This window comes from Pyxicephalus adspersus, chromosome 3 (genome assembly GCF_032062135.1).
Source record: "Pyxicephalus adspersus chromosome 3, UCB_Pads_2.0, whole genome shotgun sequence".
NCBI classification, from domain to species: domain Eukaryota; kingdom Metazoa; phylum Chordata; class Amphibia; order Anura; family Pyxicephalidae; genus Pyxicephalus; species Pyxicephalus adspersus.
Window position 1 is genome coordinate 157,008,909 of NC_092860.1, and position 23,491 is coordinate 157,032,399.

General features: G+C 43.8%; 2 long non-coding RNA genes and 2 pseudogenes across 2 annotated transcripts; 2 read left to right on the forward strand and 2 right to left on the reverse strand.

Moving 5' to 3' along the window:
* Positions 1 to 282: 282 nt before the first annotated feature.
* Positions 283 to 9,523, reverse strand: LOC140327374 (uncharacterized). Its single transcript, XR_011920041.1, has 2 exons — positions 9,404 to 9,523; positions 283 to 695 (listed from the first exon to the last, which is right to left on the reverse strand). It is a non-coding gene; the product is annotated as an uncharacterized lncRNA (long non-coding RNA).
* LOC140327370 (E3 ubiquitin/ISG15 ligase TRIM25-like) lies at positions 5,152 to 7,941 on the forward strand (annotated as a pseudogene).
* Positions 9,524 to 14,154: 4,631 nt separating the features above from the next.
* LOC140327373 (uncharacterized) lies at positions 14,155 to 16,823 on the forward strand. Its single transcript, XR_011920040.1, has 3 exons — positions 14,155 to 14,853; positions 14,959 to 15,009; positions 16,174 to 16,823. It is a non-coding gene; the product is annotated as an uncharacterized lncRNA (long non-coding RNA).
* A 1,001-nt stretch (positions 16,824 to 17,824) lies between these two features.
* LOC140327858 (5,6-dihydroxyindole-2-carboxylic acid oxidase-like) lies at positions 17,825 to 21,853 on the reverse strand (annotated as a pseudogene).
* Between the last annotated feature and the right edge of the window lie 1,638 nt (positions 21,854 to 23,491).

The window sequence follows — 23,491 nt, forward strand, 5'->3', positions numbered from 1 at the left end:
GTGTGGGTTTCCTCCAGGTACCCTGCTTTCCTCCCACATTCCAAAAACATGCAGTTAGGTTACTTGTCTCCCCCCAAATTGACATTAGACTGTGATAATGACATATGACCATGGTAGGAACATTAGATTGTGAGCTCCTCTGAGGGACAGCTACTGACATGACTATGGACTTTGTACAGCGCTGCCTAATATATTGGTGCTATATAAATACTGTGCAGTAATAATAATAAATCCTAACTCCATCTGGTAATTACAGAAAAAAATACAAAATTCCACCTATAAACCTTTATCTTCAAATATTTAATAGAATAAAAATAACACACATTACAAATATAATGCAATACAGTAAATATAAAAATGTTATAAAACAAAAAATGAATACAAACTCAATCACTCAATACATTGTACAGCGAGTCAGCTCACAGGGGACACCTAGAGGTGAATATACAACATGACACATGGTTTGATTCAGGAATCACATGGTTGGATCATAGGACACCTAGGATGTTGGATACTTCTGATACATTTTAGATGAAATGTTACAATCAGGATGCAGTGGATTTATTCCCCATCTTTATAATCTTGCTCATTTTTCTATAAACCTAATATTGAATAAAGTTTTTGCTGCACTGTTGATTTTTGTGCTCCCAAATCGTTGACCATCCTTTTCCTCCTTTCTGGACCGCTTACAGAAGCTGCAAAAAGAAAGAGATAAAAGGATAAATTGGGGTGATTATTAAAGCTGTCCAAGACTGGAGAAGATAAATTATGATGGGAGAAACTTAGTGATCCAGCAAACCTGGAATAAAGCAGGCCTAGTCTATAGTGTTAGTACAATGTTATTTCTATGTTATAGGGGTGTGTTCAAAAGAAGAGTGTTCATACCCACTTGTACCCTGTACCCCATCCCTTTCCTCTCGTTTGGCAGAGCTTTGACAACTTTATATACCCTAAACTTCCAGGTCCAGGGATGAGCGAGCGAGTTTTTAAAACTAAATCTCGCTGCAAATTCGGCAGTTCTTGCTTACCGAAATTGTAAGCAAGAATGACCGGTGTAAATTTGCTGATCAAGCTCAAAAAAAAGGGGGCAGCCAATCAGGGAGCACTAGATGTTTAAATGAGGTTACTTGTCCCCATTTAACCTCTAGTGCAGGGGATTGCAAACAGGATTCCCAGGGCTGCAAGAATGATTGCAGCTCTGAGAATCCACTGCGATCCCGGGGAACCAGAAACCTCTAGTGCCCCAGAGATCGCAAAGAAGAAGATTCCCAGGGAATCCTGTGAATCCCATGTGAATCCTCCTGTTATAATTTCCTCGATCTTCTGAAATCGGTTCGCCGAAATTTCAGGGAACCATCAGAAGTTCGAGGAAATTTTTCTACTTTCCGGTATGTTGGACTGCTGGTCCTCACTGCACATTGGAGTTCCTTCTTCTAGGTTGTATGTCAGAATGTTTTTAAGCCAATTACCAACTGTTATATCCCCCAAGTGCAGTGAGAATAGCAAAAATAAAGGTTCATATTGCCAAAGCCTTCATACGTCTCTTGTGCTCTTCACATTTCTGTGGTATGATTTTACTAAGGGTAATGTATGGGTTAAAAGCATAGATAGATTAGGCACGTGTAACAAAATATAGGTGCTTCAGTGATCTCCCCGGCCCCTTTTAGATGGCCGCACCACCCGGCACTTTTCAGTAACTACCCAGCTGATTTTTGGAGGTTCTAAAAGATTTGGGTCACAATACAGGGGCTGCCACCTACCTAAAATGTGTTCCCATCCAGCTCAAAAAAAAGGGTGATGGAGATGAAAGAGGAGCAGGGGGCTTTCTTGGCCAAAGCTCCTCCACCTGTGCTGTTGGGCAGTGCCCAGGTGATGGTGACTTTGGAAGAATGACAGACCATATTCCGCTTCATTCTGTTTCCCCTGACTGACCTCAATCAAGAGGTGGCATCTCTCTTTCTCCAAGTCTATGTCTTCAGACAGACAATAACGGACTGACCACACTACGACACATTCTGCTTTTTCTCAAACAAAAAAAAAATCACACTCACCTTTACTTCCACAGAGCCCGATTTCCCTGGCACTGTACTCGTTTGGGTCCCATGCTGTCACGGAATCCACCTTCGTCCATGCAAGGAGGAAGCGTCCTACTGCCATCGTGTTACTTCTGCTCACCCGATTTCATGCTCTGCAGGCCTGAGAGCGCCAATCTCACTACACATGCATAAGATCATCAATACAAGAAAAAAGCCACTTCTGCACATGGCTGAGTTAGGGAAGGAGCAGCCAAAAGTCTCCTAGGATGTGTGACGTGGCTATCCCGAGAACCTCAGGACTTGGCTCGGCGGTAAAGACAGAAGGGAAAAAGCTTTAGCTTTTTTTTTTTTTTTAAAAAGGTAAAAAGGTTAAAAATAATGTTTACCTTACATAAGGGTTGTCTACCCTTTTATGTGAGGTAAAAATTTTGGTGATAGGTCCTGCCATGTTTGGCCTTGTAGCATGGATCCAATATGGTGAGTAATCAATATTGATGATCAGTGACTCAATCAAATGAATGCACAGGGACTCAAAGCACTGGGGGCCCAGATTCATGGGGGTCACACAGCACAACTGGGTTTCTTGGCTGTTCCCCTCATTCAGAAACAATGGCTACTTTTTTGAGCCACCAACCTCTTCTTCTTATGACTCCACCACCCAGTACAAGGAATCACAGTGTTTTATGTGAATTTTGGCACTCGTGATAACATATGTGTGGCGTCAATTGGCCCCTAGGAACAGATCACACACTGAAATAATTGCTGGAATGTTCCTTTTATAGGACCTGGATGGATGCATATGTATTTGTCTTTTGGTAGAGCTGGTGGTGGTGAACACCTGGTCCCCACTGCCCATTTGGGGATCCTTCTGCTGGGTCATATGTCACAACATAGGAAGGAATCCTAAGATGCTGCAGTGGAAGCTGTCCAATGTTGGATGTGAAGGTGCTAGGAAAAGAATCTAGCTGCATGTGAAAACACTCCATCAGCTCAGCCCTATTAAGTGGTGATCCTCATTAATATATATAGAGACTTTTAGCTTATTATCCTCAGTCATTGCTTTTATGAAAGCCTCCTGCAGTCAGGTGACAAGTCCACCGTCCCGGGACTTTCCATCGGTGTCATACCAAGCTTTATCTTCTATTTGCTTTCCAGAGGTTTTCTAATAATGAATTCAGATTACATTATGACTACCAAACAGGAGCCCGAATATCTAATCAGATATGGCATTAACAGAGCAAATAAAACGCAAGTGCTGTAGACATTTCCTCATAATCAGAATAGAGCAACAGTTTCTTCAGTAGCCAATCGTTCAACAAGTTCTGAAAAATCTCTGCCTTGATGTTTAGTATTTACATTTATAGCATTTTATGCCCTCAGACTGGGGACCCCTAAGGTACAGAGGACAATTATTTCTCCTTAAAATGATAAAACGAAGAATGTACTCACACCTCAAAAGGTTTTACTTAGTGATGTTATGAAGCTAATTCATAGGGATGAGCAAGCAAGATTTTTAAGTTCGACCTCGCGGCAAATCGGGCCTTTCTCGCTAACTGAACATGTAAGCGAGAGCGGCCTTGTGATTCGCCGTGAGGTTCAGTTCGCAGGCATTCTCATTGATAAGTACAGCCCAGGGAGCGTACTTACACCCCAGGGAGCATGGGAACCTGGACGGGCCTCCAATCAGCTGTGACCACAGGTTCCCAAGCTCCCTGGGCTGTTCTTATCAATGATAAGTACAGCCCAGGGAGCATAGGAAGCTGAACTCATATGACCTCTCAATGGAGATTCTCCAATGAGAGGTCATATGAGTTCAGTAGTACGCCTGCGGTCACAGCTGATTGGATGCACGTGCCTCCAATCAGCTGTGCCCGCAGGTTCCCACGCTCCCCGGGCTGTACTTATCAGTGATAGGTATAGCCCAGGGACCGTGGGAACCTGGACTGTGGATTTGCAAAATCGGTTCACCAAAATTTCATGGATCCATTGGAAGTTCGAGGAAAATTTTGCGAGACTGTCAGAGGCATTCTGGCTCATCACTACTGATTCAGACCATAACCATTAGAGCAATAGGCTTGGTCTTTGTTATTTACTGATGACATATTCATATAACAAGGATTGGCCCATTCCAAAGGACTTTCAAAGTATTTTGCATTCAGCAATATGGAAGCATTCAGCATTCAGACAATTCTGGGGATTTGGCCACACAATGAGATCTATTTTTGGAGTTTAAATGATCAACTCTTATTATGAGGAAATGTAACCAACGTGTGAATTGTTGTAAATGATCACTTCAAGTCCTACAGAACTGGCCAGTCTATTGTGCACAATAGTCACCACACAAGGTGGAAGCACATAGAATTTAGGAGGAAAGAAAGAAATCTCTGTAGACGAATAGCGTTGGTATAGCTGTGGCCCTATTCTGACCCAGTCTGCAGGCTACTGATGTGTTGTGGCACAACCTAGGTGGATGAACAGGAGCAAAGCCTTTATCTGTGGTAACAGGATGAAATCTCCCATAAGCACAGTGCCTCCAATCAGTTAGGTCTTCTGAGTAACAAGTGCAGTGCCAGTTGAGAATAATATACTCACTGACAATAATCCACACTGTATTAGCAGAAAGAGTCTCTGTATTGAATAGTAACAACATATGAAATCCAATCTAACATCAAACTTTGCAATCTTTAAACAGCAGCAGTGTAAACATCAGTATGTCTCAGTGAGTGGATTGTGCCATAACTTACTGTCTGAAGTTATACTTTCTATGAGCACGCAACAGAATCTGAGCCTCTCCATACCATGTCCTTCCCAAGGACTTACCCGAAAATCCCTGCCCCAGGCTAGGTCAGGACTGATCACCTCATCCCCAAAGTGCTGAGGGCCCAGCAGCCATCTTGGAACATGGCAAAACACACACTGCAGTTATTATCATAGAATACAATAACGCATAAACAGGAAGTGAAATGACTACATTGCTACATAGCCAAACATATAAACTTTGCATTCCTTTGTGAAATATGTGAATATGAGGGGAAATTCCCATATTAGGCAATTCACATAAGAATATTGGGATCTTCCAGCTCCTTGCAATTATTTGTGTCCGGTTCCTATGACTTTCAGACTCGTGTGTAGGTGTGTACAGAACGGCTTACTAGGTAATGAGTGTCAGAGATTTTCACTTTCATTTCTCTTCTGCTTACAGCCATGGCGTCTGCTGATCTGAGAGCTGAGCTGGAATGTTCGGTCTGTCTGAACATTTATACAGATCCTGTAACCGTGATTTGTGGACACAACTTCTGCCGGGTCTGTATTCCCCGTGTGCTGGATACACAGGGGAGGTCTGGAGGTTATTCCTGTCCTGAATGCAGACAGAAGTTCCAGCAAGGTCCTGCACTGCAGAGGAACATAAGACTCTCTAAGATAAGATTGCAATTGCTGTCTGCTCAGTCAGGTCAGGACAAGTCCGGGGTCTTCTGTACTTATTGTATTCACACTCCTGTACCTGCGGTGAAATCATGTCTACATTGTGAAGCTTCTCTGTGTGACAACCACCTGAGAGTCCACAGCAAGTCACCAGAACACATCCTATGTGAGCCCAGAACTTCCCTGGAGAGCAGGAAATGCTCCGTCCATAAGGAAATACTCAAATATTACTGCACTGAGGACTCCACCTGTATCTGTGTGTCCTGCAGGCTGGAGAACATCGGGGACACCAGGTGGAGACTCTGGATGAGACCTCTGAGAAGAAGAAGAAGATACTGAGATATAATCTGCAGAAACTAAAGACAAAGAAAGAAGAGACAGAAAAAAGAGTGCAGAGACTGCAGGAACACAGGACGAATGTACAAGGTAAAGCAGCCGGTGACACAGAGACAGTCACTGTCCTGTTTAGAGATCTCAGGAGACATCTGGAAGACCTGGAGAAGAGAGTCCTGAGCGAGATCTCCGGGAAGGCAGAGCGGGTCTCATTATCCATGTCGGATATGATGCAGGAGCTGGAAATAAAAAAGAACGAGCTGTCCAGGAAGATCCATCACATTGAGGAGCTGTGTAACATGGCGGATCCACTGACTGTCTTACAGGAATCAGACACGGGGGACTTGTGTGATACTGAGGATGGAGATGATAGAGAGAGACAAGATAAACTCCTCCATGATGGGGGGGATGTGGCTGGGGTCTTACACACATTACACACAGGTTTAGCTGATATAATGTCTGGGGTAAATGTACAACAATGTCACATGACTGCTGACCTATACAGGTCAAACCCCCAACCTACCCCCAGCACACAACAATTAAAGCACCAGGCAGATTTGGAGGTTCCGGGGGTTGCAGACATTTTATTGGATGTCAGCACGGCTGGTAATTATCTACAGATATCATATTATGGAAAAACTGCACTCAGGGCTGATACAAAGCAGAATCGCCCAGAGACACCCGAGAGATTCCTGTTTGCTCAGGTGTTAAGCAGTCAGAGTTTCTCTTCAGGGCGACATTACTGGGAAGTGGATATTGGGGGGTCCGGACATTGGATGGTTGGGATGTGTTACCCCAGTATAGACAGAAGAGGAGATGAGTCGGTAATTGGATATAATACGAAATCTTGGTGTTTGCAGAGGAAGGGTCATCGGTATTCAGTGATACATAACAGAAGTAAGATCCAGCTAACCGATCTTATCCGTAATAAGAGAATCAGAATAGATCTGGACTATGAGGCCGGGCGAATCTCTTTTTCTGCTATGTGTCAACCAATCCAACACCTTTGGACCTTCACCACCACCTTCACCGAGCCCCTTCATGCTGTGTTATATGTATGGGGAGGTTGTATAACGATATCTGGGGGCAATCAGATGCTTACAGACTTGTGACATCACAGAAAATAGATTTTATGGAATCTGAATGTTTTACTTTCCCGTTTTCCTTCTAAGTACATGTATGCAATGTAACTACACAAATCCTCCACATAACATGTTTGGGATGCCTTTAGGATGTACATGATGTTTATTTATTACAAATACTGAAACTCAGCATGGGGACCCTTCTTTTGGTCTAACTAGACCCTTCTTCATAGAACCTAGGTGGCCAGAAAAAGGGGGAGCAGAGAATGCACTTCCCCCGCTTTTACTGTTTATACCAGGCCCCATGATTTCCCTCAAAAAGGGTCCCTAAGTTGAGGGTCAGAGCTTCAACTATGGCTGCAGTGCTTTATGGAAGAAGGAGCAAATAGTAGATTCTAGAAATAAACCGGGGTACAACATGGATACAAAGTACCTTGTACTCCAGTGTTCCTGAACCAGGGTTCCCCAAAGATTGCTGAGGGTTCCTGGAGCAACGAGCAGTTTGCGCCTCTCAGGTCAGTTTAACCGACACCAATGATCTTTTTGACTATCTGTAAGCGAGACATTCCTCTCAATAGCCAGCAATGTAAGAGGAATTCTTCCCACTGACCGCCACACTAATATACTATACTAATATATTACACTGCTTTCCCCAGCCTCTTTTAGATGGGCGCACCACCCAGCATCTTTCAGTAGCCACACAGCTGTCATACAGTTGTTCCGGACGACATATACAACAGCTGTGATAGGAAAAGCATTGCCTCCATCACAATCAAACTATTGCATATTGCAGATTTTGACTAATGAAGTCATATTCCTCTGTAGAATGTCCACTGAATTGTCATGAGAGAAATATATTCCCTGATTTAACCAAGGCCACTTCTATATGTGCAGTGCCTGAAAGTATAGGAGAGAACAAATGATGTCCTCTTGTCCAGCATACAGTCCTTGGATAAAAGTACTTTGAGCCTTTACTTCAAGCCATACCAGTAAAGTTATTCTAAACTTTCCACTTACCCTAACAAAGCAAAGCTATTTGTACAAAAAAAAAAATAAAAACTGTCTGTAGAAAACTGTTTGATAACTGCTGATATATGTACTGTATATCCTCGAGTATACACCAAGAAGATTTTGACCTGAAAATGCCATTAGATAAACAATCTTGGTTTATACTCAGGTGACACTCAGTGGTATGTCCTGGAACTGCATGTGTTTCTGGTTTTACCGATCAGAACTGTCAAAGACAAGCTGTTTGTAACAAACTTTACATGGGACACAGTACCACCTACTGGTGACCAATAGTAATGCACAAAAGATTTAACAGCAAGTGACCAATCATAACCAACTCAAAAGTACAAAATACTTTAAACTATAAAAGGAATATTTTAACAGGCTGAGCCCATGTGACTTTCAATTTCCTTTTTTGGATAATTGTTTTCAAAATAACATACCTGAAAGTATTTACATTGATTGGTAACATTATGTGATATTTCGAGTTTAAGACATTATATCCTCTTTTATCTTAAAAAAAAAGAGATATAGGCCAACCTAGAATTTTATTGAACAGTGACGATAACATCAATTTCAGGTCTTCTGACCTGGGTACCCTCTTGAAGGTCTCAGACTGTTATTCCTGTGGCCCCTAATGTCCAAGTCCTCTAAACAACTCACAAAGTTTAGAGGACTTGGTTATTAGGGGCCACAGAAATACCAGTCTGAGACTTATCTTTAAGGTCTTATCTTTAAGAACTGCAAGCTCCTTCTTAAGCTACGTACACACTTCCAATTTTTATCGTTGTTAAACGAACGACGAACGATCCTGCACGATATCTACGAACCATCGTATAGCACCGATCCTGCACATACAGATAACAACACGATCGTTCGTAGATATTGTACACACAATAGATACGATCGTTTGAGCGATACAGGGAGTGACGTGCACGACAGGAAGTGATTGAACTTTCTTTCGTCACGCATGCTCAGACCATGGACGATCAACGAACGATCGTACACACGAACGATGGTCAACGATCGTCGTCCAATCCGATCCACCGGTCCGGTCGTTCGTTTCCAACGACTTTCCTCGTTCGTCGGCGTCGTTGGTTACTTTTTTTACGAACGATTTTTGCCCAATCGATCGTTCGTCGTTCATTTTGAACGACAAAAATTGGAAGTGTGTACGCAGCTTTAGTCTTTCGTAGTTCATCACCATGGCCCTCAACCCTGCCTGATAGATGTTGAGAGCCTGTGCACAAAGCATGAATCTCTGCAAGGAAAACAGCTTGCACCCAGAAATTTGCATAAGTAATTTTTGGTAGCAAGGTTTTCCAAGTAGTTCCCCGACAATAGGGGGAATAGGCCTTAGGCTTTGAGTAGGCTAAGCAACAGGCCTAGGATGTACATCAATAGGGACTGGGCATTAGTAGCCAGTGAAGGAAGAGGAGATATTAGGTCAGGAGAGGGTGGAGGCACACAACTGACTGCAGCAGGACTCACTGGATTATTTGTGTCAATGTAGTTTAGTACCTTCTATCATGGTAATATCACAGATCCCCACAGGACCAGGGGATCTGTGCCCTCTTTGGTGTCACCCATCTTGCATTCCCCTGCTGCCAGCACCAGCTCTGCTCAGGGATCCCAGTCCCTGCTCACTTCCTGGTCCAGGTCATATGACTTTCCGTCAGCTGACCTTTTGCCTCAGAGGACTAGAGTGTTCTCTAGATGCACTCCACCTGCTGACAAATATGTGAACAGCATCTGAACTGCCTCTTCTCCAGCACTCCCTCTGGTGGTGGGTTAGGATGTCTGCAGGTCACATGGCCTCCATCCATCACATGATTTTCCTTTTATATCGAAGTGCCTGGCAACAGGCACGGAGATTGGAGGCATAGGTTCCTGGCCCAGAGTGTGATCATCAAGAGAACCCGAGATGTCCAGCAGGGGAACATCAGCCTCTGATCCAAAACATTCCATGAAGCAGAGTTGGAAGCAGAAGGAATAAGTTGCAGAGCAGGTAAAGATGATGGGCACAGTACACTGTGCACCATCTTGGGCTTTCTTGCTCAACTATGCAGCATCTCCAATAAAGTCCTGTGAGGGGGTCTGGGAAACCATTTCCATGGAGTGGAGGCATCCTTTCCAGCCTTAGTTCTGTGCATTTTGCTCATAGTAGCGAAGATAATTGCCCCAAAACAGTCACTCTGCTGCTAAAATTCAACATCCAGAAATGTGATTCTTATCCAGGGAGATGTCAAACAATAAACCTTCTAGTAGATTACACAGATTTGTACAAATGAAAGGCCTCACTAAGAGGAAGTAGAACAATATAAGGGCAGATTTTCCAGGTTCAATCAGCATTTATACCACATTGTGCTAGAATTAGCTTTTCATTGTTCTACCAATGTGTGCTTTTGTCTGAAATTATGCATTAAAATAGCAGCCCACATTTGTGCAAATGAGAGCGCATCCACATAGCTGTATATAAGGTTACTTCCTGTGCCTAGGCACTCCTGTCCTGTACCTTCATAGCTGTATATCTGGTGACTTCCTGTGCCTAGGCACTCCTGTTCTGTACCCTCATTGCTGTATATCAGTAGCCTTCCTGTGCCTAGGCTCTTCTGTTATGTACCCTCATAGCTGTATATCAGGTGACTTTCTGTGCCAAGGCAACCCTGTTTTGTGCCCTCACCCGATTTGGAGTGGGATTTGGTGTCACCTCTGTATTGCTCACTGATCTTCTTGCTGGAGAGGAAGCCGAACCTGAGGACTTGCAGTCTAAGAATCTCCTTGCATCTGATTCATCCATTCCATTATCTGAGCTTCCTCCTTCTCAATCATTACCCCACCAATAATCAGGGGGGAATTCTAAAATGAGGAAGCAGGAGTATTATTAACCAGGGTTCTGTGGAACTCCAGGTTTCTTTTTAGTGATTTCCAAACGTTCCTTCAACCATTGGTTGAACCTCCAATTGAGGATGCCTGGATTGTTCTGGATCCATTGCCACCTGGCAGAGCCAACACCAATGACCTTTTCAGTTGCGTGTAAAGGTGGCAAACTGGCCACACCTGTAAATAGGAAATTCTTTCCACTCATCATGAATTAATAATTAACAAAATAATTTCAAGGGTTCCTCTGTGGTAAAAAAAAAAAAAGCAAAGGTTGCTAACAGCTGCCTTAATAATGAAAGCATTTGGGTTTTTACGGTTATCAGTTACAAATATTAAGTGTTCACCATCCCTACACAACCCAAATTCTACCTGTACACAACTCATTTTTTTGTGTATGTCCCGGATTTCAAGAACCGATTTCAGTTTTCACTAAAGCTTAACAGTTGGGTGGCCAATAATCTTTGGGTTCTCTACATTTTCTGGGCAAACAACTGATCAAGAACGGGGTGTCACATGGTGAACATTAGGAGGTGTACAAACAGAAATGTGTCTCCTAGGTGTTACAATTAATGATGGGATGGACCTGGTAGTCTTATATGATGTGGCTGTATGGTATGACAAGTGATGATGGATACCATGGTTCCTGTAAAGAGAAACAACATGGTGAAAAAAAGAGCACTCTATGACACCAATAATGGTACATGTGAAGGGCACTATATAAAATGGAGGTGATATCATAGTACTTGTGAAGGGCACAATACGGCATCATATAGAGGGAATTCCATGGTACATGTGAAGGACACTATTGGATACCATATTGAGGGGATACCATGGTACATGTGAAAAGCATTACATGACACATTATGGAGGGGATACGATGATACATGTGAAGGGCATTATATGATACCCTATAGAGGGGATACCATGGTACATGTGAAGGGCACTATATGACACCATATGGGGGGGGTACCATGGTACATGTGAAGGGCACTATATGACACCATATGGAGGGGGTACCATGGTACATGTGAAGGGCACTATATGACACCATATGGAGGAATAGGAATAAACATAGTTCTGGCTGTATTCCCAATGAAAATTATTCCAGCCATTCACAGAAGAGGGAAGGAGAGCTATCAGATGAATGGATTTTGTAATATTTTGATATTGTGTCACTAACCTGGAACAAGCATACAGCCAATGAAGTGTAAATAATCTTTTCTTATGCATGCTTGTTCCAGGTCAGTCCTAGGTAATAAAGCCAGGATCAGGATATCAGTCAGAAATGGAAGATCTTGCCCAATGTTTGCTCCTATTGGCTATGTGTTCCACCAATCAGATTCTCAGTCTCTCACATTGGATTTCCATCAGATATCTTGATAAAACCTCTCCACACACTTATGGCAGCATGGAGGGGCTCGGTGAAGGTGACGGTGAATGTGTGGAGGTGTCTGATGGGGTCACACACTTCATAAAAGGAGATCTTTCCGGCCTCATAATCCAGATCTATCCTTACTCTGTTACTGGAGACTTTTCCGGGTAATTTGATGTCATAACCATCATGGATCACAGCATATTGGTCAGTACACCATCTCTCCAAACACCAAGACTTCTTATTGTATCCAATCTGTGACTGATCTCCTCTCCTGCTTATACTGGGGTAACACATGCCAATAATCCAGTTATCTGAACCCCCAACATCTATTTCCCAGTACCGGCGCCCAGAGGAGAAACTCTGACTGCTTAACACCTGAGGAAAATCCTTAAACCTGTGCGGGGTATCTGGGTTTTTATAGCCATCGTATGTCCTGGATACAGTTTTCCTGTCTTCTGATATACTTAGATCCTTGGCAGCTGTGAAAACATCCAGTAATGTGTTTGTAACGCCCAACGTTTGCTGTACAGCCCCAACGTTTGGTCCTCTAGTCTGGTGGTGAGATTGTTGTACTGTGAAGACTGGTTGGGGGTTCGGCAGGGATTCTTCAGTAGTAATGTGAACTTTACCCTTTGTACTCGAATGTGGCAATACATTTGTGCACATAGATTCCTGTATACTTATCATGGACATTATATCGGATAAACCTGTATGTAATGTGTGTGAGACCCCAGCCACATCCCCCCCATCATGGAGGAGTTTATCATGTCTCTCTCTATCAGCTCCATCCTCAGTTTCACACAAGTCCCCCGTGTCTGATTCCTGTAAGACAGTCAGTGGGTCCGCCATGTTACACAGCTCCTCAATGTGATGGATCTTCCTGGACAGCTCATCCTTCCTTATTTCCAGCTCCTGGATCACACCAGACACCGAGAGGGAAATCTGCTCTGCTTGTCCAGAGATGTCACTCAGCACTTTCTTCTCCAGGTCTTCCAGACGTCTCCTGAAATCTCCAAACAGGGCAGTGACTGTTTCTGTGTCACCGGCTGCTTTTTCTTCTACTTTCCTCCTGTGTTCCTGCAGACTCTGCACTCTTCCCTCCATCTCCTCTCTCTTTATTGTAGGGGAGCATTATATGTGAGTATTGTAGGTGAGTATGGTAGGGGAGTATTGTATCCGAGCATTGTATGTGAGTATTGTAGGGGAGCATTGTGAGAATTGTAGTTGAGCATTATATGTGAGTATTGTTTGTGAGTATTGTAGGGGAGCATTGTATGTGAGTATTGTAGTTGAGCATTATATGTGAGTATTGCATGTCAATATTGTAGGGGAGTATTGTCTGTGAGCATTGTATGTGAGTATTGTAGGGGAGCATTATATGTGAGTATTGCATGTGAGTATTGTAGGGGAACATTATATGTGAGTATTGTGAGTATTGCATGTGAGCATTGTATGTGAGTATTGTAGGGGAGCATTGTATGTGAGTATTGTATGTGAGTATTGTCTGTGAGCATTGTATGTGAGTATTGTATGTGAATATTGCATGTTAGTATTGTATGTGGGTATTGCATGTTAGTATTGTAGGGGAGCATTATATGTGAGTATTGTCTGTGAGCATTGTATGTGAATATTGTAGGGGAGCATTGTATGTGAGTATTGAATGTTAGTATTGTATGTGAGTATTGTCTGGCCATTTTCCGCCATCTTGTTTCCCAGGCTGGATTGGTATTCCATTGTTAGGACACAATAAAGTGTTGAAAAGTCTTTTATCTATTGGTGGCTGCGGGGTCACACGGCTCTCACGTGTCCTTGGAGCTTCTTTAGTGGGCTAAATATAACCGGGAACATAAAAGTGGAGAAGTACAAAGGATGGGATGTGAGGGGGGGATGGGGACATCAATGGTCATACAGAGGAGGAGGGGAAATGCTGCACCGGGGGTGGTATCATACGATGGCATCATTGGATTAATCTCCTGCATATGTGTCCAAAGGGGCCTAACGTGAGTTCAGCAGGGGTCACAAAGTCATTTGCATAGGGGCCCACTGTTGGTTATTTCCACCATTCAATAAGGAGGGTGACAACGCTGTGACAACTTGCACCAGTTATAGCCACTTCTCTCACCAATGAGGACACCAGACTTCAACCCTCACCAGCTTACAGAGCAGCTCCTCCCATTGCAAGCCTAATGCTACCTTTCAGCTGCTGCACAGAATAGACGATTTTCAAGAATGATGACGTAAGGCAGATAAAACCCTGCAGCCATTTTACAGCCACTTCCTGCACCCAGCAATGGCTGCCAACAGTGGCCCTGTCTGTGTAATGTGTGTTGGCAGGTAACACAAATGTACACTAGACAGGAACAGACACTGTATATTTTATTTATTTATATATATATATATATGAAAGAGAATATTAAATATTAAAATCCATTCTCCCTATTTACTGCCCCACCTACTCGGAACATTCCTGCTCTTTGGTCCTGTCACATGACATCATTCCTCCACCCCTTCCTCTGCTGGTGGGCGGGTCCTGATTACTGCAGAAAACAAAGCCAAGCAATGACTGGCTGCACTTCTTTAGATCCTCCTGTGAGTTCTGAGCAGCCTAATGACACGCCCCCAGGGGGCGGATCCCTGAGATTCTGTGCTGACAGAGCAGCTCCATCTAGTGGTGAAGAGGATACTCTGCGGAGGATAACACTGGAGTATTGCAGTAAGAATTTTATTTTGGAAGGATCATTATTTTTGTAATTTTCTACAAACTGGAGCTGGACTTTAACCAACATTTTTTGATTTTACTGCTCCATTGTTTTCACAGAGGGTGAAATCAAAGCATCCAACAGGTGGCGGTGGTGGGAGAAAAATGGAGGTGGGTAATTATTATATTTATGATTTTTAATTACTATAATCATTATCCTTTTTATGATGATTCTTTATGTAGCTCATTATATTGAATTATTAATATTATTTTATCTTTATTATTACTGCCCAGCTGATTTGACAGAAGACGTATTTATTATTCGGAACAATCTGAAATCTTTTTTTCCATTTACCTCCATTTGAAATATTTTTAGTTGTTCCCATGTTTTTGTTTTGTCCCAGATTTATTCTTCCCACCCTGCAGGAAGCAATGATTATATTGCAGGGTGGGGAGGGATGGGAGATTTCTGCCTTTTCCTGGAATGCAGTTCAGGAGGGGGAGGGGGTGATACTCACTTAAAGGGACAGTACAATGATTTATCACAAATTTATTTTTTTATTTCTTCAGATTAATTTTTTTAAACTGGCAACATATTCCGCGGCACTTTACAGTATATAGAAAAAAAAATTATTTGGGTCACTAACCTGACTCTCTCCTCTACAATCTATCATGAATGCTGCAGCCAGACTCATCCCACTCCACCCTTCCCACCTACCTACCCCATACACAGCCTTTCCACCTACCTACCCCGTACACATCCTGCCCACCTACCTACCCCATACACACACTTCTCACCTACCTACCCCATACACACACTTTTCACCTACCTACCCCATACACAGCTTTCCCCCCACCTACCCCATTTAATGTACAGCGCTGCGTATTATGTTGGTGCTATATAAACCCTGTTTAATAATAATAATCTTCATTTGATACAGGTAACATACCTATTGTGACAGCTGTGCATTTTTTTAGTTGGCCACTAGGTGGCAGGACATTTTATTGTTTTATTAGGAACTGAAATGGGAATAGATTCTACCATCTTCAGATGGTGAATTTCAGATGAATTGACAGGGGAATAATTTATAGAGCCCAATGTCTTTTTTTTATCTCTGGGCATTCCTGTTTAGGGGGGGATTCCAAAAAAATGTATACCTGCAGTCCATTCACCATATATTAGCATGACCAATAAGTTGAACCATGTGTGTCCCTATCAGATTGGACACTCCAGGCAGATATTGTTTTTTAATGATGTTTGATGTTACAGACAGGTTCCCTTTGAGCCACGCCTTGAAATTGTATCTCTGATCCTCCACCTCTTAATCTCTGCAGATAAAAACTCACATGCTGTGGAGCAAGAAAAACAGAAACCGATGCCGGAGGAAATGATGCCCCCTGTTGGCATAGATTAATTATAGACTCTGCCAGCTTTGTTTTAAACCAATATTATATCACTGCAGATGTTATATATTATTACGCGAATGGGAAATACGGGGCCCGAATCCAGCAACGCCCAAAAAATGAGGATGGACGCCAACAGCCCAAAACCAGGAAGAAGGAACACAGGTCTGAGATTGTAGTCTGACCAATCACCTTCCAGAGCTTTCAATGGATCCAACCATACAGAGAGCTCTGATGGGTTCCTAACTATTGAGGATACTTCACCTTACTTCCTGTCCCGGTGACACCCAGACCCACCTTCATACATGGGGTCACCAGACAGGAAGTGACTGGCTGATTATGGTTCCAGCAGGGGAAGATTGAGCTGACTTGGACCTGGGAATGGTTTTGGAGAACCGGCTGTGGTGAAGATGGTGACCACTGATAGAAAGATAGAAATAGAAAGGTTTATAATCTGCCCTCTCTAGGGGCAACATAAAGTGCCTATTATGAGCAATTCTTCCAATTTTGAGGCAGAGTTTATATTTTTACAAGCTGAGCTTTGTATTACATTAAATTATATATAAAGAAAACTCATGAAGTCTGGGCTCCAGTTACACATTTCATGGCTTGTCCACCATTCTATATTTGCCCAAACAATTATATTTGTGAAGGGTCCTATTTGCCCCACCCACTGATGGGGTTCAGGTGTGCCCAGTGAAAAGTCCCAGTAATCCTCCATCATACAAAGACATTGCAGACAATTGTGCTCTTCCAGCCTTGTGGTCACAGTTTGGTAAAGACCCTTTTCTGCACCCCATGACTGTGCCCCAGGGTACAAAGCCCCTTCCAATAGGACATGGGGTCACCAATATGGAGGAACTCGAGGGTCTTGCACAGAGCCCTGACCTCAACCTACTGAAAACCATTGGGATGAAATGGAACGGTGAGCTGGTCTTCTCATCCAATTTCAGACCCTGGCCTCACCAATAGGGGGCGAATCCCCACCATCAGTACTGGACCTCACCAGTGGAGGGCGAATCCCTACCATCAGTACCTGGTCTCACCAATAGGGGGAAAATAACCCACACACAACCAAAAATCTTGTGGAAAGTCAACTTAGAAGATTGGGGAGCGTTATAGGTGGTGCAACTCTATTATAATAGCCAATGGGGGGCGGTCAAAAGTAAAGGCCATTAGGGGAAGGGTAGACTCCACAGTAAAGGAGAATGCAATATTAATCACTATAGGGGTTAGGGGAACACCATAATAATGCCATTTTATGTGAAGCCACATCCACTTTTCCTAGGTATGTGCTACAGATTGAGCTAAAATCAATTCCTCCTCTTAGTGGACATTTTAACCCATCGTACGTGGACGTCTCTTTCTCTGAACATTATGGAGAAGATGTATGTAAACGGGAGCATTTCTATCGTCCCCATGGCCATCCCACCATTTCCTCCCATAATAACGCAGGACCGGCACCATGATGAACTTCCATCTCCAATGAGGGCATTTCTATAGTCCCCCTGGCCATCCCACCATTTCCTCCCATGATAATGCAGGACTGGCAGCATGAAAGAAGTAATATAGAAAACACAAAAACTGTTTTCTGTATTTTTATTAGGTCATTGTTGGTGTCTATTACTGTACACAAGGAGGACGGATCTTCAAGTTAAAACCTTTCCTGCCAAATTGTGTTAGCGTCACATAATATTGTAAGGAAACGCTTGATCCAGTCCGGGATGTTGTCCTAGCAGAGACTTCATAACCGTACGGCATTACAACCCAATGGGATCTCCCAGCACCTGAGACTTCAGACATTTGGTTCATCATTCAATTGGATATCACACAGTCTCTGCATACTCATCTTCAGCATAACACTGATAGGACTCGTCCAGGAGGGGCTTCAGAGTTTCGTTTCTGTGGTGCCTTCTCCGAACAGCATATCGGGTGGCAACAAAAATTACAGCTACAATAACAAAAGCCGCAAAGACCGCTATCAGGGTGATCTCTTCATTTCCTAATGAAGGACCTAAAAGAAAAAAAAAAAAAACAAAGTCTAATCAGAACAAAGTCCTAGGGTTCATCAGAGACAACTGGAACATTCACCTGGCAGCCAATGCCCACCAACCATGGTGGGTCTTCCAGGGTTCAGTTTTTAGATACAATTTCCTCTTTACATTCTGCCCTGTAGAAGCCACATGATTGAAGTGCCCAAAGTGAGGGCAATCCCCTTTAAGACAGCAGTCATAGGAGACAGGTTCCCCATTGGGCTTGGTCTCTCATTCCCCCCTTTTGGGAAGAACGGTCATCTGTAGAAAGGAACTAAAACCCAGACTGGGGTCCCAACCCCTCCACATTCAAAGCAGCATTATGGAAAGACCTTCCATGGACAGAATGAACCGATTCAAAAATAGTTGTGTACCCCAAAGTTATGTTCCGTTTCGGTATCCTACGTTTCCCTGTTTTCTGTGGTGGTCCATGTGCCCTGCATTGGGGACCAACACTTAGGGCTTAGATTCCCAGGAGTTCACCCTCTATGTTGGGAACATTCGTGCATTACAACCCCCAATAGAAGTCCCTGAAATGTGGCGAGCCCCATCATGTAATCAAATTTACCCTGAAGAATTCTAGCAAAGGAAGATCAACTTTCTATCCGAGAAGATCATCTAAAGGAATTTTTACTTACTTGGCCACTGAATGTCGTAGAAATAGCCCAGATTTTCAGGTGCAGTTACAAACATTTCACCATTGGTCACTGGTGGCCAGAATGGAACCATATTGTGCCGTCTGTTGTGACCAATCGGAGCGTTTTCCAGGGGATATTGTGTGGAATCTATGATGAAACAAGAATGATGAGTGCCATGGAGAAGGAGACCATACATAAAGGTGAAAGTTGCAGGTAGTCCACATACTCAATATAATCTTCCACCGTGACCCAACTGGACTCCAGGAGCTCATATCAAAGTTAGGATACCAAATAACCAATTTCTCACCATTGAATACAGTTCAGAAGTGAATCCCTACAGATCCTACCTGCACCATGTCTTCTCAGCCATTCATCAAATACGGCATCTGTAAAGGTATGCAGGAGCACAAAGATTGGGTCATTGGGGGACAAGTGGGTCTGTCCTCCTGTACCATTCAGAAACAGATGAGCAAGGTTATGGAGGCTCCGAACTATTGGGTTGTATTGACCAGACGGCTCACTGTACCCTGTGGAATACAGAAGTCACGGTGATCTGATTTCCAATGAAAGACATAAAAATGCCCCCTTCCCCCTATAACAGAACATTTATTATCACCATCAGAGCCCCATGTTGGGCCATCAGCCCAGTACCAAAGGTATACTGTACCTTCAATTGCATTCCGAAAGCTTTCAGAAGAATTGGAGAAGAATGGTGCCGTGTCAAACAAATTCACTTCCAGACAGAGCAAAACCTCTTCCATTTCTGGAAGTCTCTGCACCATGGGCCGTGCCACATTTCCTGCAGGGTTCCTCCTGATTGGACCTCCGACTGTACCTGCAGATAAGAAAAAAAATGTTTCTATATACATCAGAACCAGCCGTATCCATGAAGATGTCCAGTTATGATTAGTCCCATTTACTCACCATTGCAGATTGTGCCGAGGCGCTCATATTCTTCTATATCTTCACACACAACTCTCCACTGAGAGAAGATGGAATTGGGGCTCAGCAGATGTTCTTCAAAATTGCTTTCTGCACCCATCAGGTCATCGGTACAAATATCACACTTGCTACCACCAATGGCAAAATTCCAGTAAGGCAGAGCAAAGGTTGGATCATTCAGAAGGTTCTTCAAGAAGAGAGAAGAATTAGGGCCGCCATGATTATCAAACCCTTTAAACCACCACATTGCTTACCAAGATTTGCCATGACCCCATAGATTCATTACCAATGTTAGTCCTAGGTGGACCTTTATCCCAATTTTCTGCACTAGCCACCTACTACATATATTTGTGTTTGGTCTTCGGCCAAAACTGGGCAGTTTATACCCATCAGGGCCATCTGTTGAGGGATAACCTCAAAGAACAGTAAAACCTGATAGAGGTTCTTCTACTTTGTGGTCACCAAGCCAATAAGACAGCCAAGCCATTTACAAAGTTGGGGTGGGGGGGGTTACGGACCTCCAACCACTACAGAAACCAGCATGAAAATTGCCAGCGTTCCCTTCCACCATGTTTTTACCTGAACGTCCCTTTCTAGCTGCAGCAAATGGAACCGGTGCCAGGTGAGGAACGCCGGGCCTTCGTGGGAGAAGTCAATACCACCGGCACTGCCCTGACCTGGGCCAAGGAAGGTTTTACTGACGCTGTAGTAATGAGTCCAGACGAAAAAGTCATAAATGGAAATATTCTCAAAGTCGGTAGCGTTACTCTCGATGAGCTGATTGTAGTGTCTGGTGGCAATGACGTAGTCCGGGTGCGTTGTGTTCTTGGCAAGGTCGTGACCCCACTCCCCATACATCCTCCCCCCACCGCTCACCAACGACCATGGGTTGGTCACAGTTGTCTCCGGCCCAGCCAGGTCTGCAGCCGCCGCAGTTGTATCCGTAGAAGCGGCCATTGCACAGACACGCCTTGTTGAAGAAGCGGATAGGCCAGTATTCCCGGTCGTCCAGCCCCTCCAATTTATATTGGAGTCCATGGGGCCTGGCGTCCACGGTGATCGGCGTGCAGCGGCCCCGGCCCACCGTAAAGCCACAAAGGTCACTGGGATTGGGAGACTTCTCTGGGAAAAGGGACGGACAACATTCTCCAGCAGCCAAGGCCTCCGGGGTGGCACATTGACGAGGAAACTGGGCCGACACCAGGCCATAGAATAGGGTGACCACCAGAATCACAGCGCCTCGAGATACACAGGACATGGTGCTGGGGACAGAACAACATCTCATGTAACCAACAGGAAATGCTGAGAAATATCCAGATATCCACAGAAACTAAACATCACCCAATATGGACACCCGAGCCAGGAAATATTCCACATGTAGGAAAGGGGTCAGGCTTATCCAGTCCTGGGATTTACACTGCTCTGCCGCACAGTACATTCTTGTCTATCATTGGAATACTGTCACAGGCTAATAAAGCCTATCAGCTCATCCAACACCCAATCAATCTTCCCTATTTGTGTCAGCAATTTTATGGCAGATTTCATCTGATCCAGGACAGCTGATTGGAGGATTCATTCACGGGTGAAGCATGGCCTGGCAAGTAGGGGTCATTGTAGGTGGGCACAACTAAAATCTGCACTACAAAGGGGGTCATAGATGGGTCACACCCCTGGATTGCTCTGGGGGGGGGATTAGCACAATAAACATAACCATGTCCTGTGGATATTCACACAGAGTCAATCACACTACTGAGACCATGCACTGCACCTGGAGGATACTTGCAGAGCCTGCACAGGTGGGATAGGGAAACAAGGATATGCACTCAAAAAGGTGCAAATACCTCTTGATCCTGCCAGGAATCCTGCAAACTAACAGATTCCCAATCCCTGCACTCACATCAGGTACACTTACCTGCACAGAACCCCTCCCCTATTTTGTGGGGGTGTTTTGTAGTCCTGCCCTAGGGTGACAAACACTTTCACTGAGAGGATGACCAATGTGATCTGGCAACCCACAGCCTGCAACCTCCCACTCTCCCCCCTCCAATCTGAATACCTCTGCCTGCAGCACACACAGCACAATCTCCTCACCCCATCCTTCTATTTATCACACCCACCAATCAGTGAGCTCAATCAGATCATTAACCCTTCCTTGGCTGGCTATGGATCCCACAAGTCTATAGAGCTCCAATATAGCAATCTGCTGGTGCAATATTCTGCAGGACCACAGAGAGATTCCTGGATGGGTGAGGGGTTTCAAAATCACAACCTTCTTATCCTTAAGGGCCCATTCACATCTGTGGGTTGTGGTGCCAGTGATTTATAAATTATTCCCCCATCAATTCATCTGAAATTCACTGACAGATGGTCCAATCTCTCCACACCTGTCATTTCAGTTCCTAATAAATCAATGACTCGTTCTGCCACCTAGTGGCCAATCTCAGAAGTGCACAGCTGTCACAATACGAATTATTATTATTATTATTATTATTATTATTAATAAACAGGATTTACACAGCGCTGTACATTAAATAGGGGTTGCAAATGACAGACAGAGACACAGAAGGAGAGAATTCTGCCCAGAAGAGCTTACAATCTAGGAGGTGGGGGGAGTATCATACATGAATGAATCTAGAGGGAAATAATGGGTGAATAGTTTATAAATAGAGCCCACAAAGGGGATTTTTATTTTTGGAAGGTTGGGGTTAGTTGGCGTGTACTTCCTAATGGGCCCACAGAGTGCCAGGTATAGAATGCCAACACCCCAGTGGGTGATATGTTCAGGTAATCATGGAAAAGGGAAGATTTCTGGAATAAAAAGACATCAGCTAGGAATAAATTCCATGTGGGTTGAGTTTAAAAAATTCTCAATCCTTGCAGATTCATTTCCTAAAACTGAAGCTACGAGCAGATCAGCCACCATTTCTGAGCTTGATTGATAAAATCGATGTTTCTATTGGTCATGAGAAGTGATTGGATTTACTTTGTTGTTTGCACAAATGATTCAACTTGTGTACTTTGCAACATGCAACCAAAACAATACCGAGAATGTCCACTAGAGGGCGCTAGATACTTGCTTGTGATATTTTCTTGCACTGAGATTGTTAAAGGGCTCAGAATTTCTGTTTAATTGCCCCTTGGCTCTGGGGCAGAATGGCCAAATTGCCCCTCCGTCTTTATTGTTCATACATCCACATGTTTCTGATGGGAGCAGTAGGTGTACAAACCAAGAGACTCAGAAATAAACCATTCTTATGCTAACTTTGGCATGTTTCTTCTGCATATGACATGATTGTCCTCAGCAGTTGAAGTGAGGAGGAGGATGATGATGATGAGTAAAGCAGATCGCCCCAATACACAATGGACCTGGTTTATTAGAGCTCTCCAAAACTGGGGAAGATAAAACTATGGGAACACCTGAGTGATCCAGCCAACCTGGAATGGATTTCTTAAAATCATTTGCTATTAATAGGCATATTTGGCATTCCATGATCTATATGTGGGCCTTGATTGGTCTTTGGTATTTGTAACTCAGCACTCTGTGGTAGGAATAGACCAATGTCTGCTAGGGAAATCTCATCTAACTGTAATGCTGAGTGCAGCCAGCAGATGGCAGTGTTCACTTCATCTCACCTC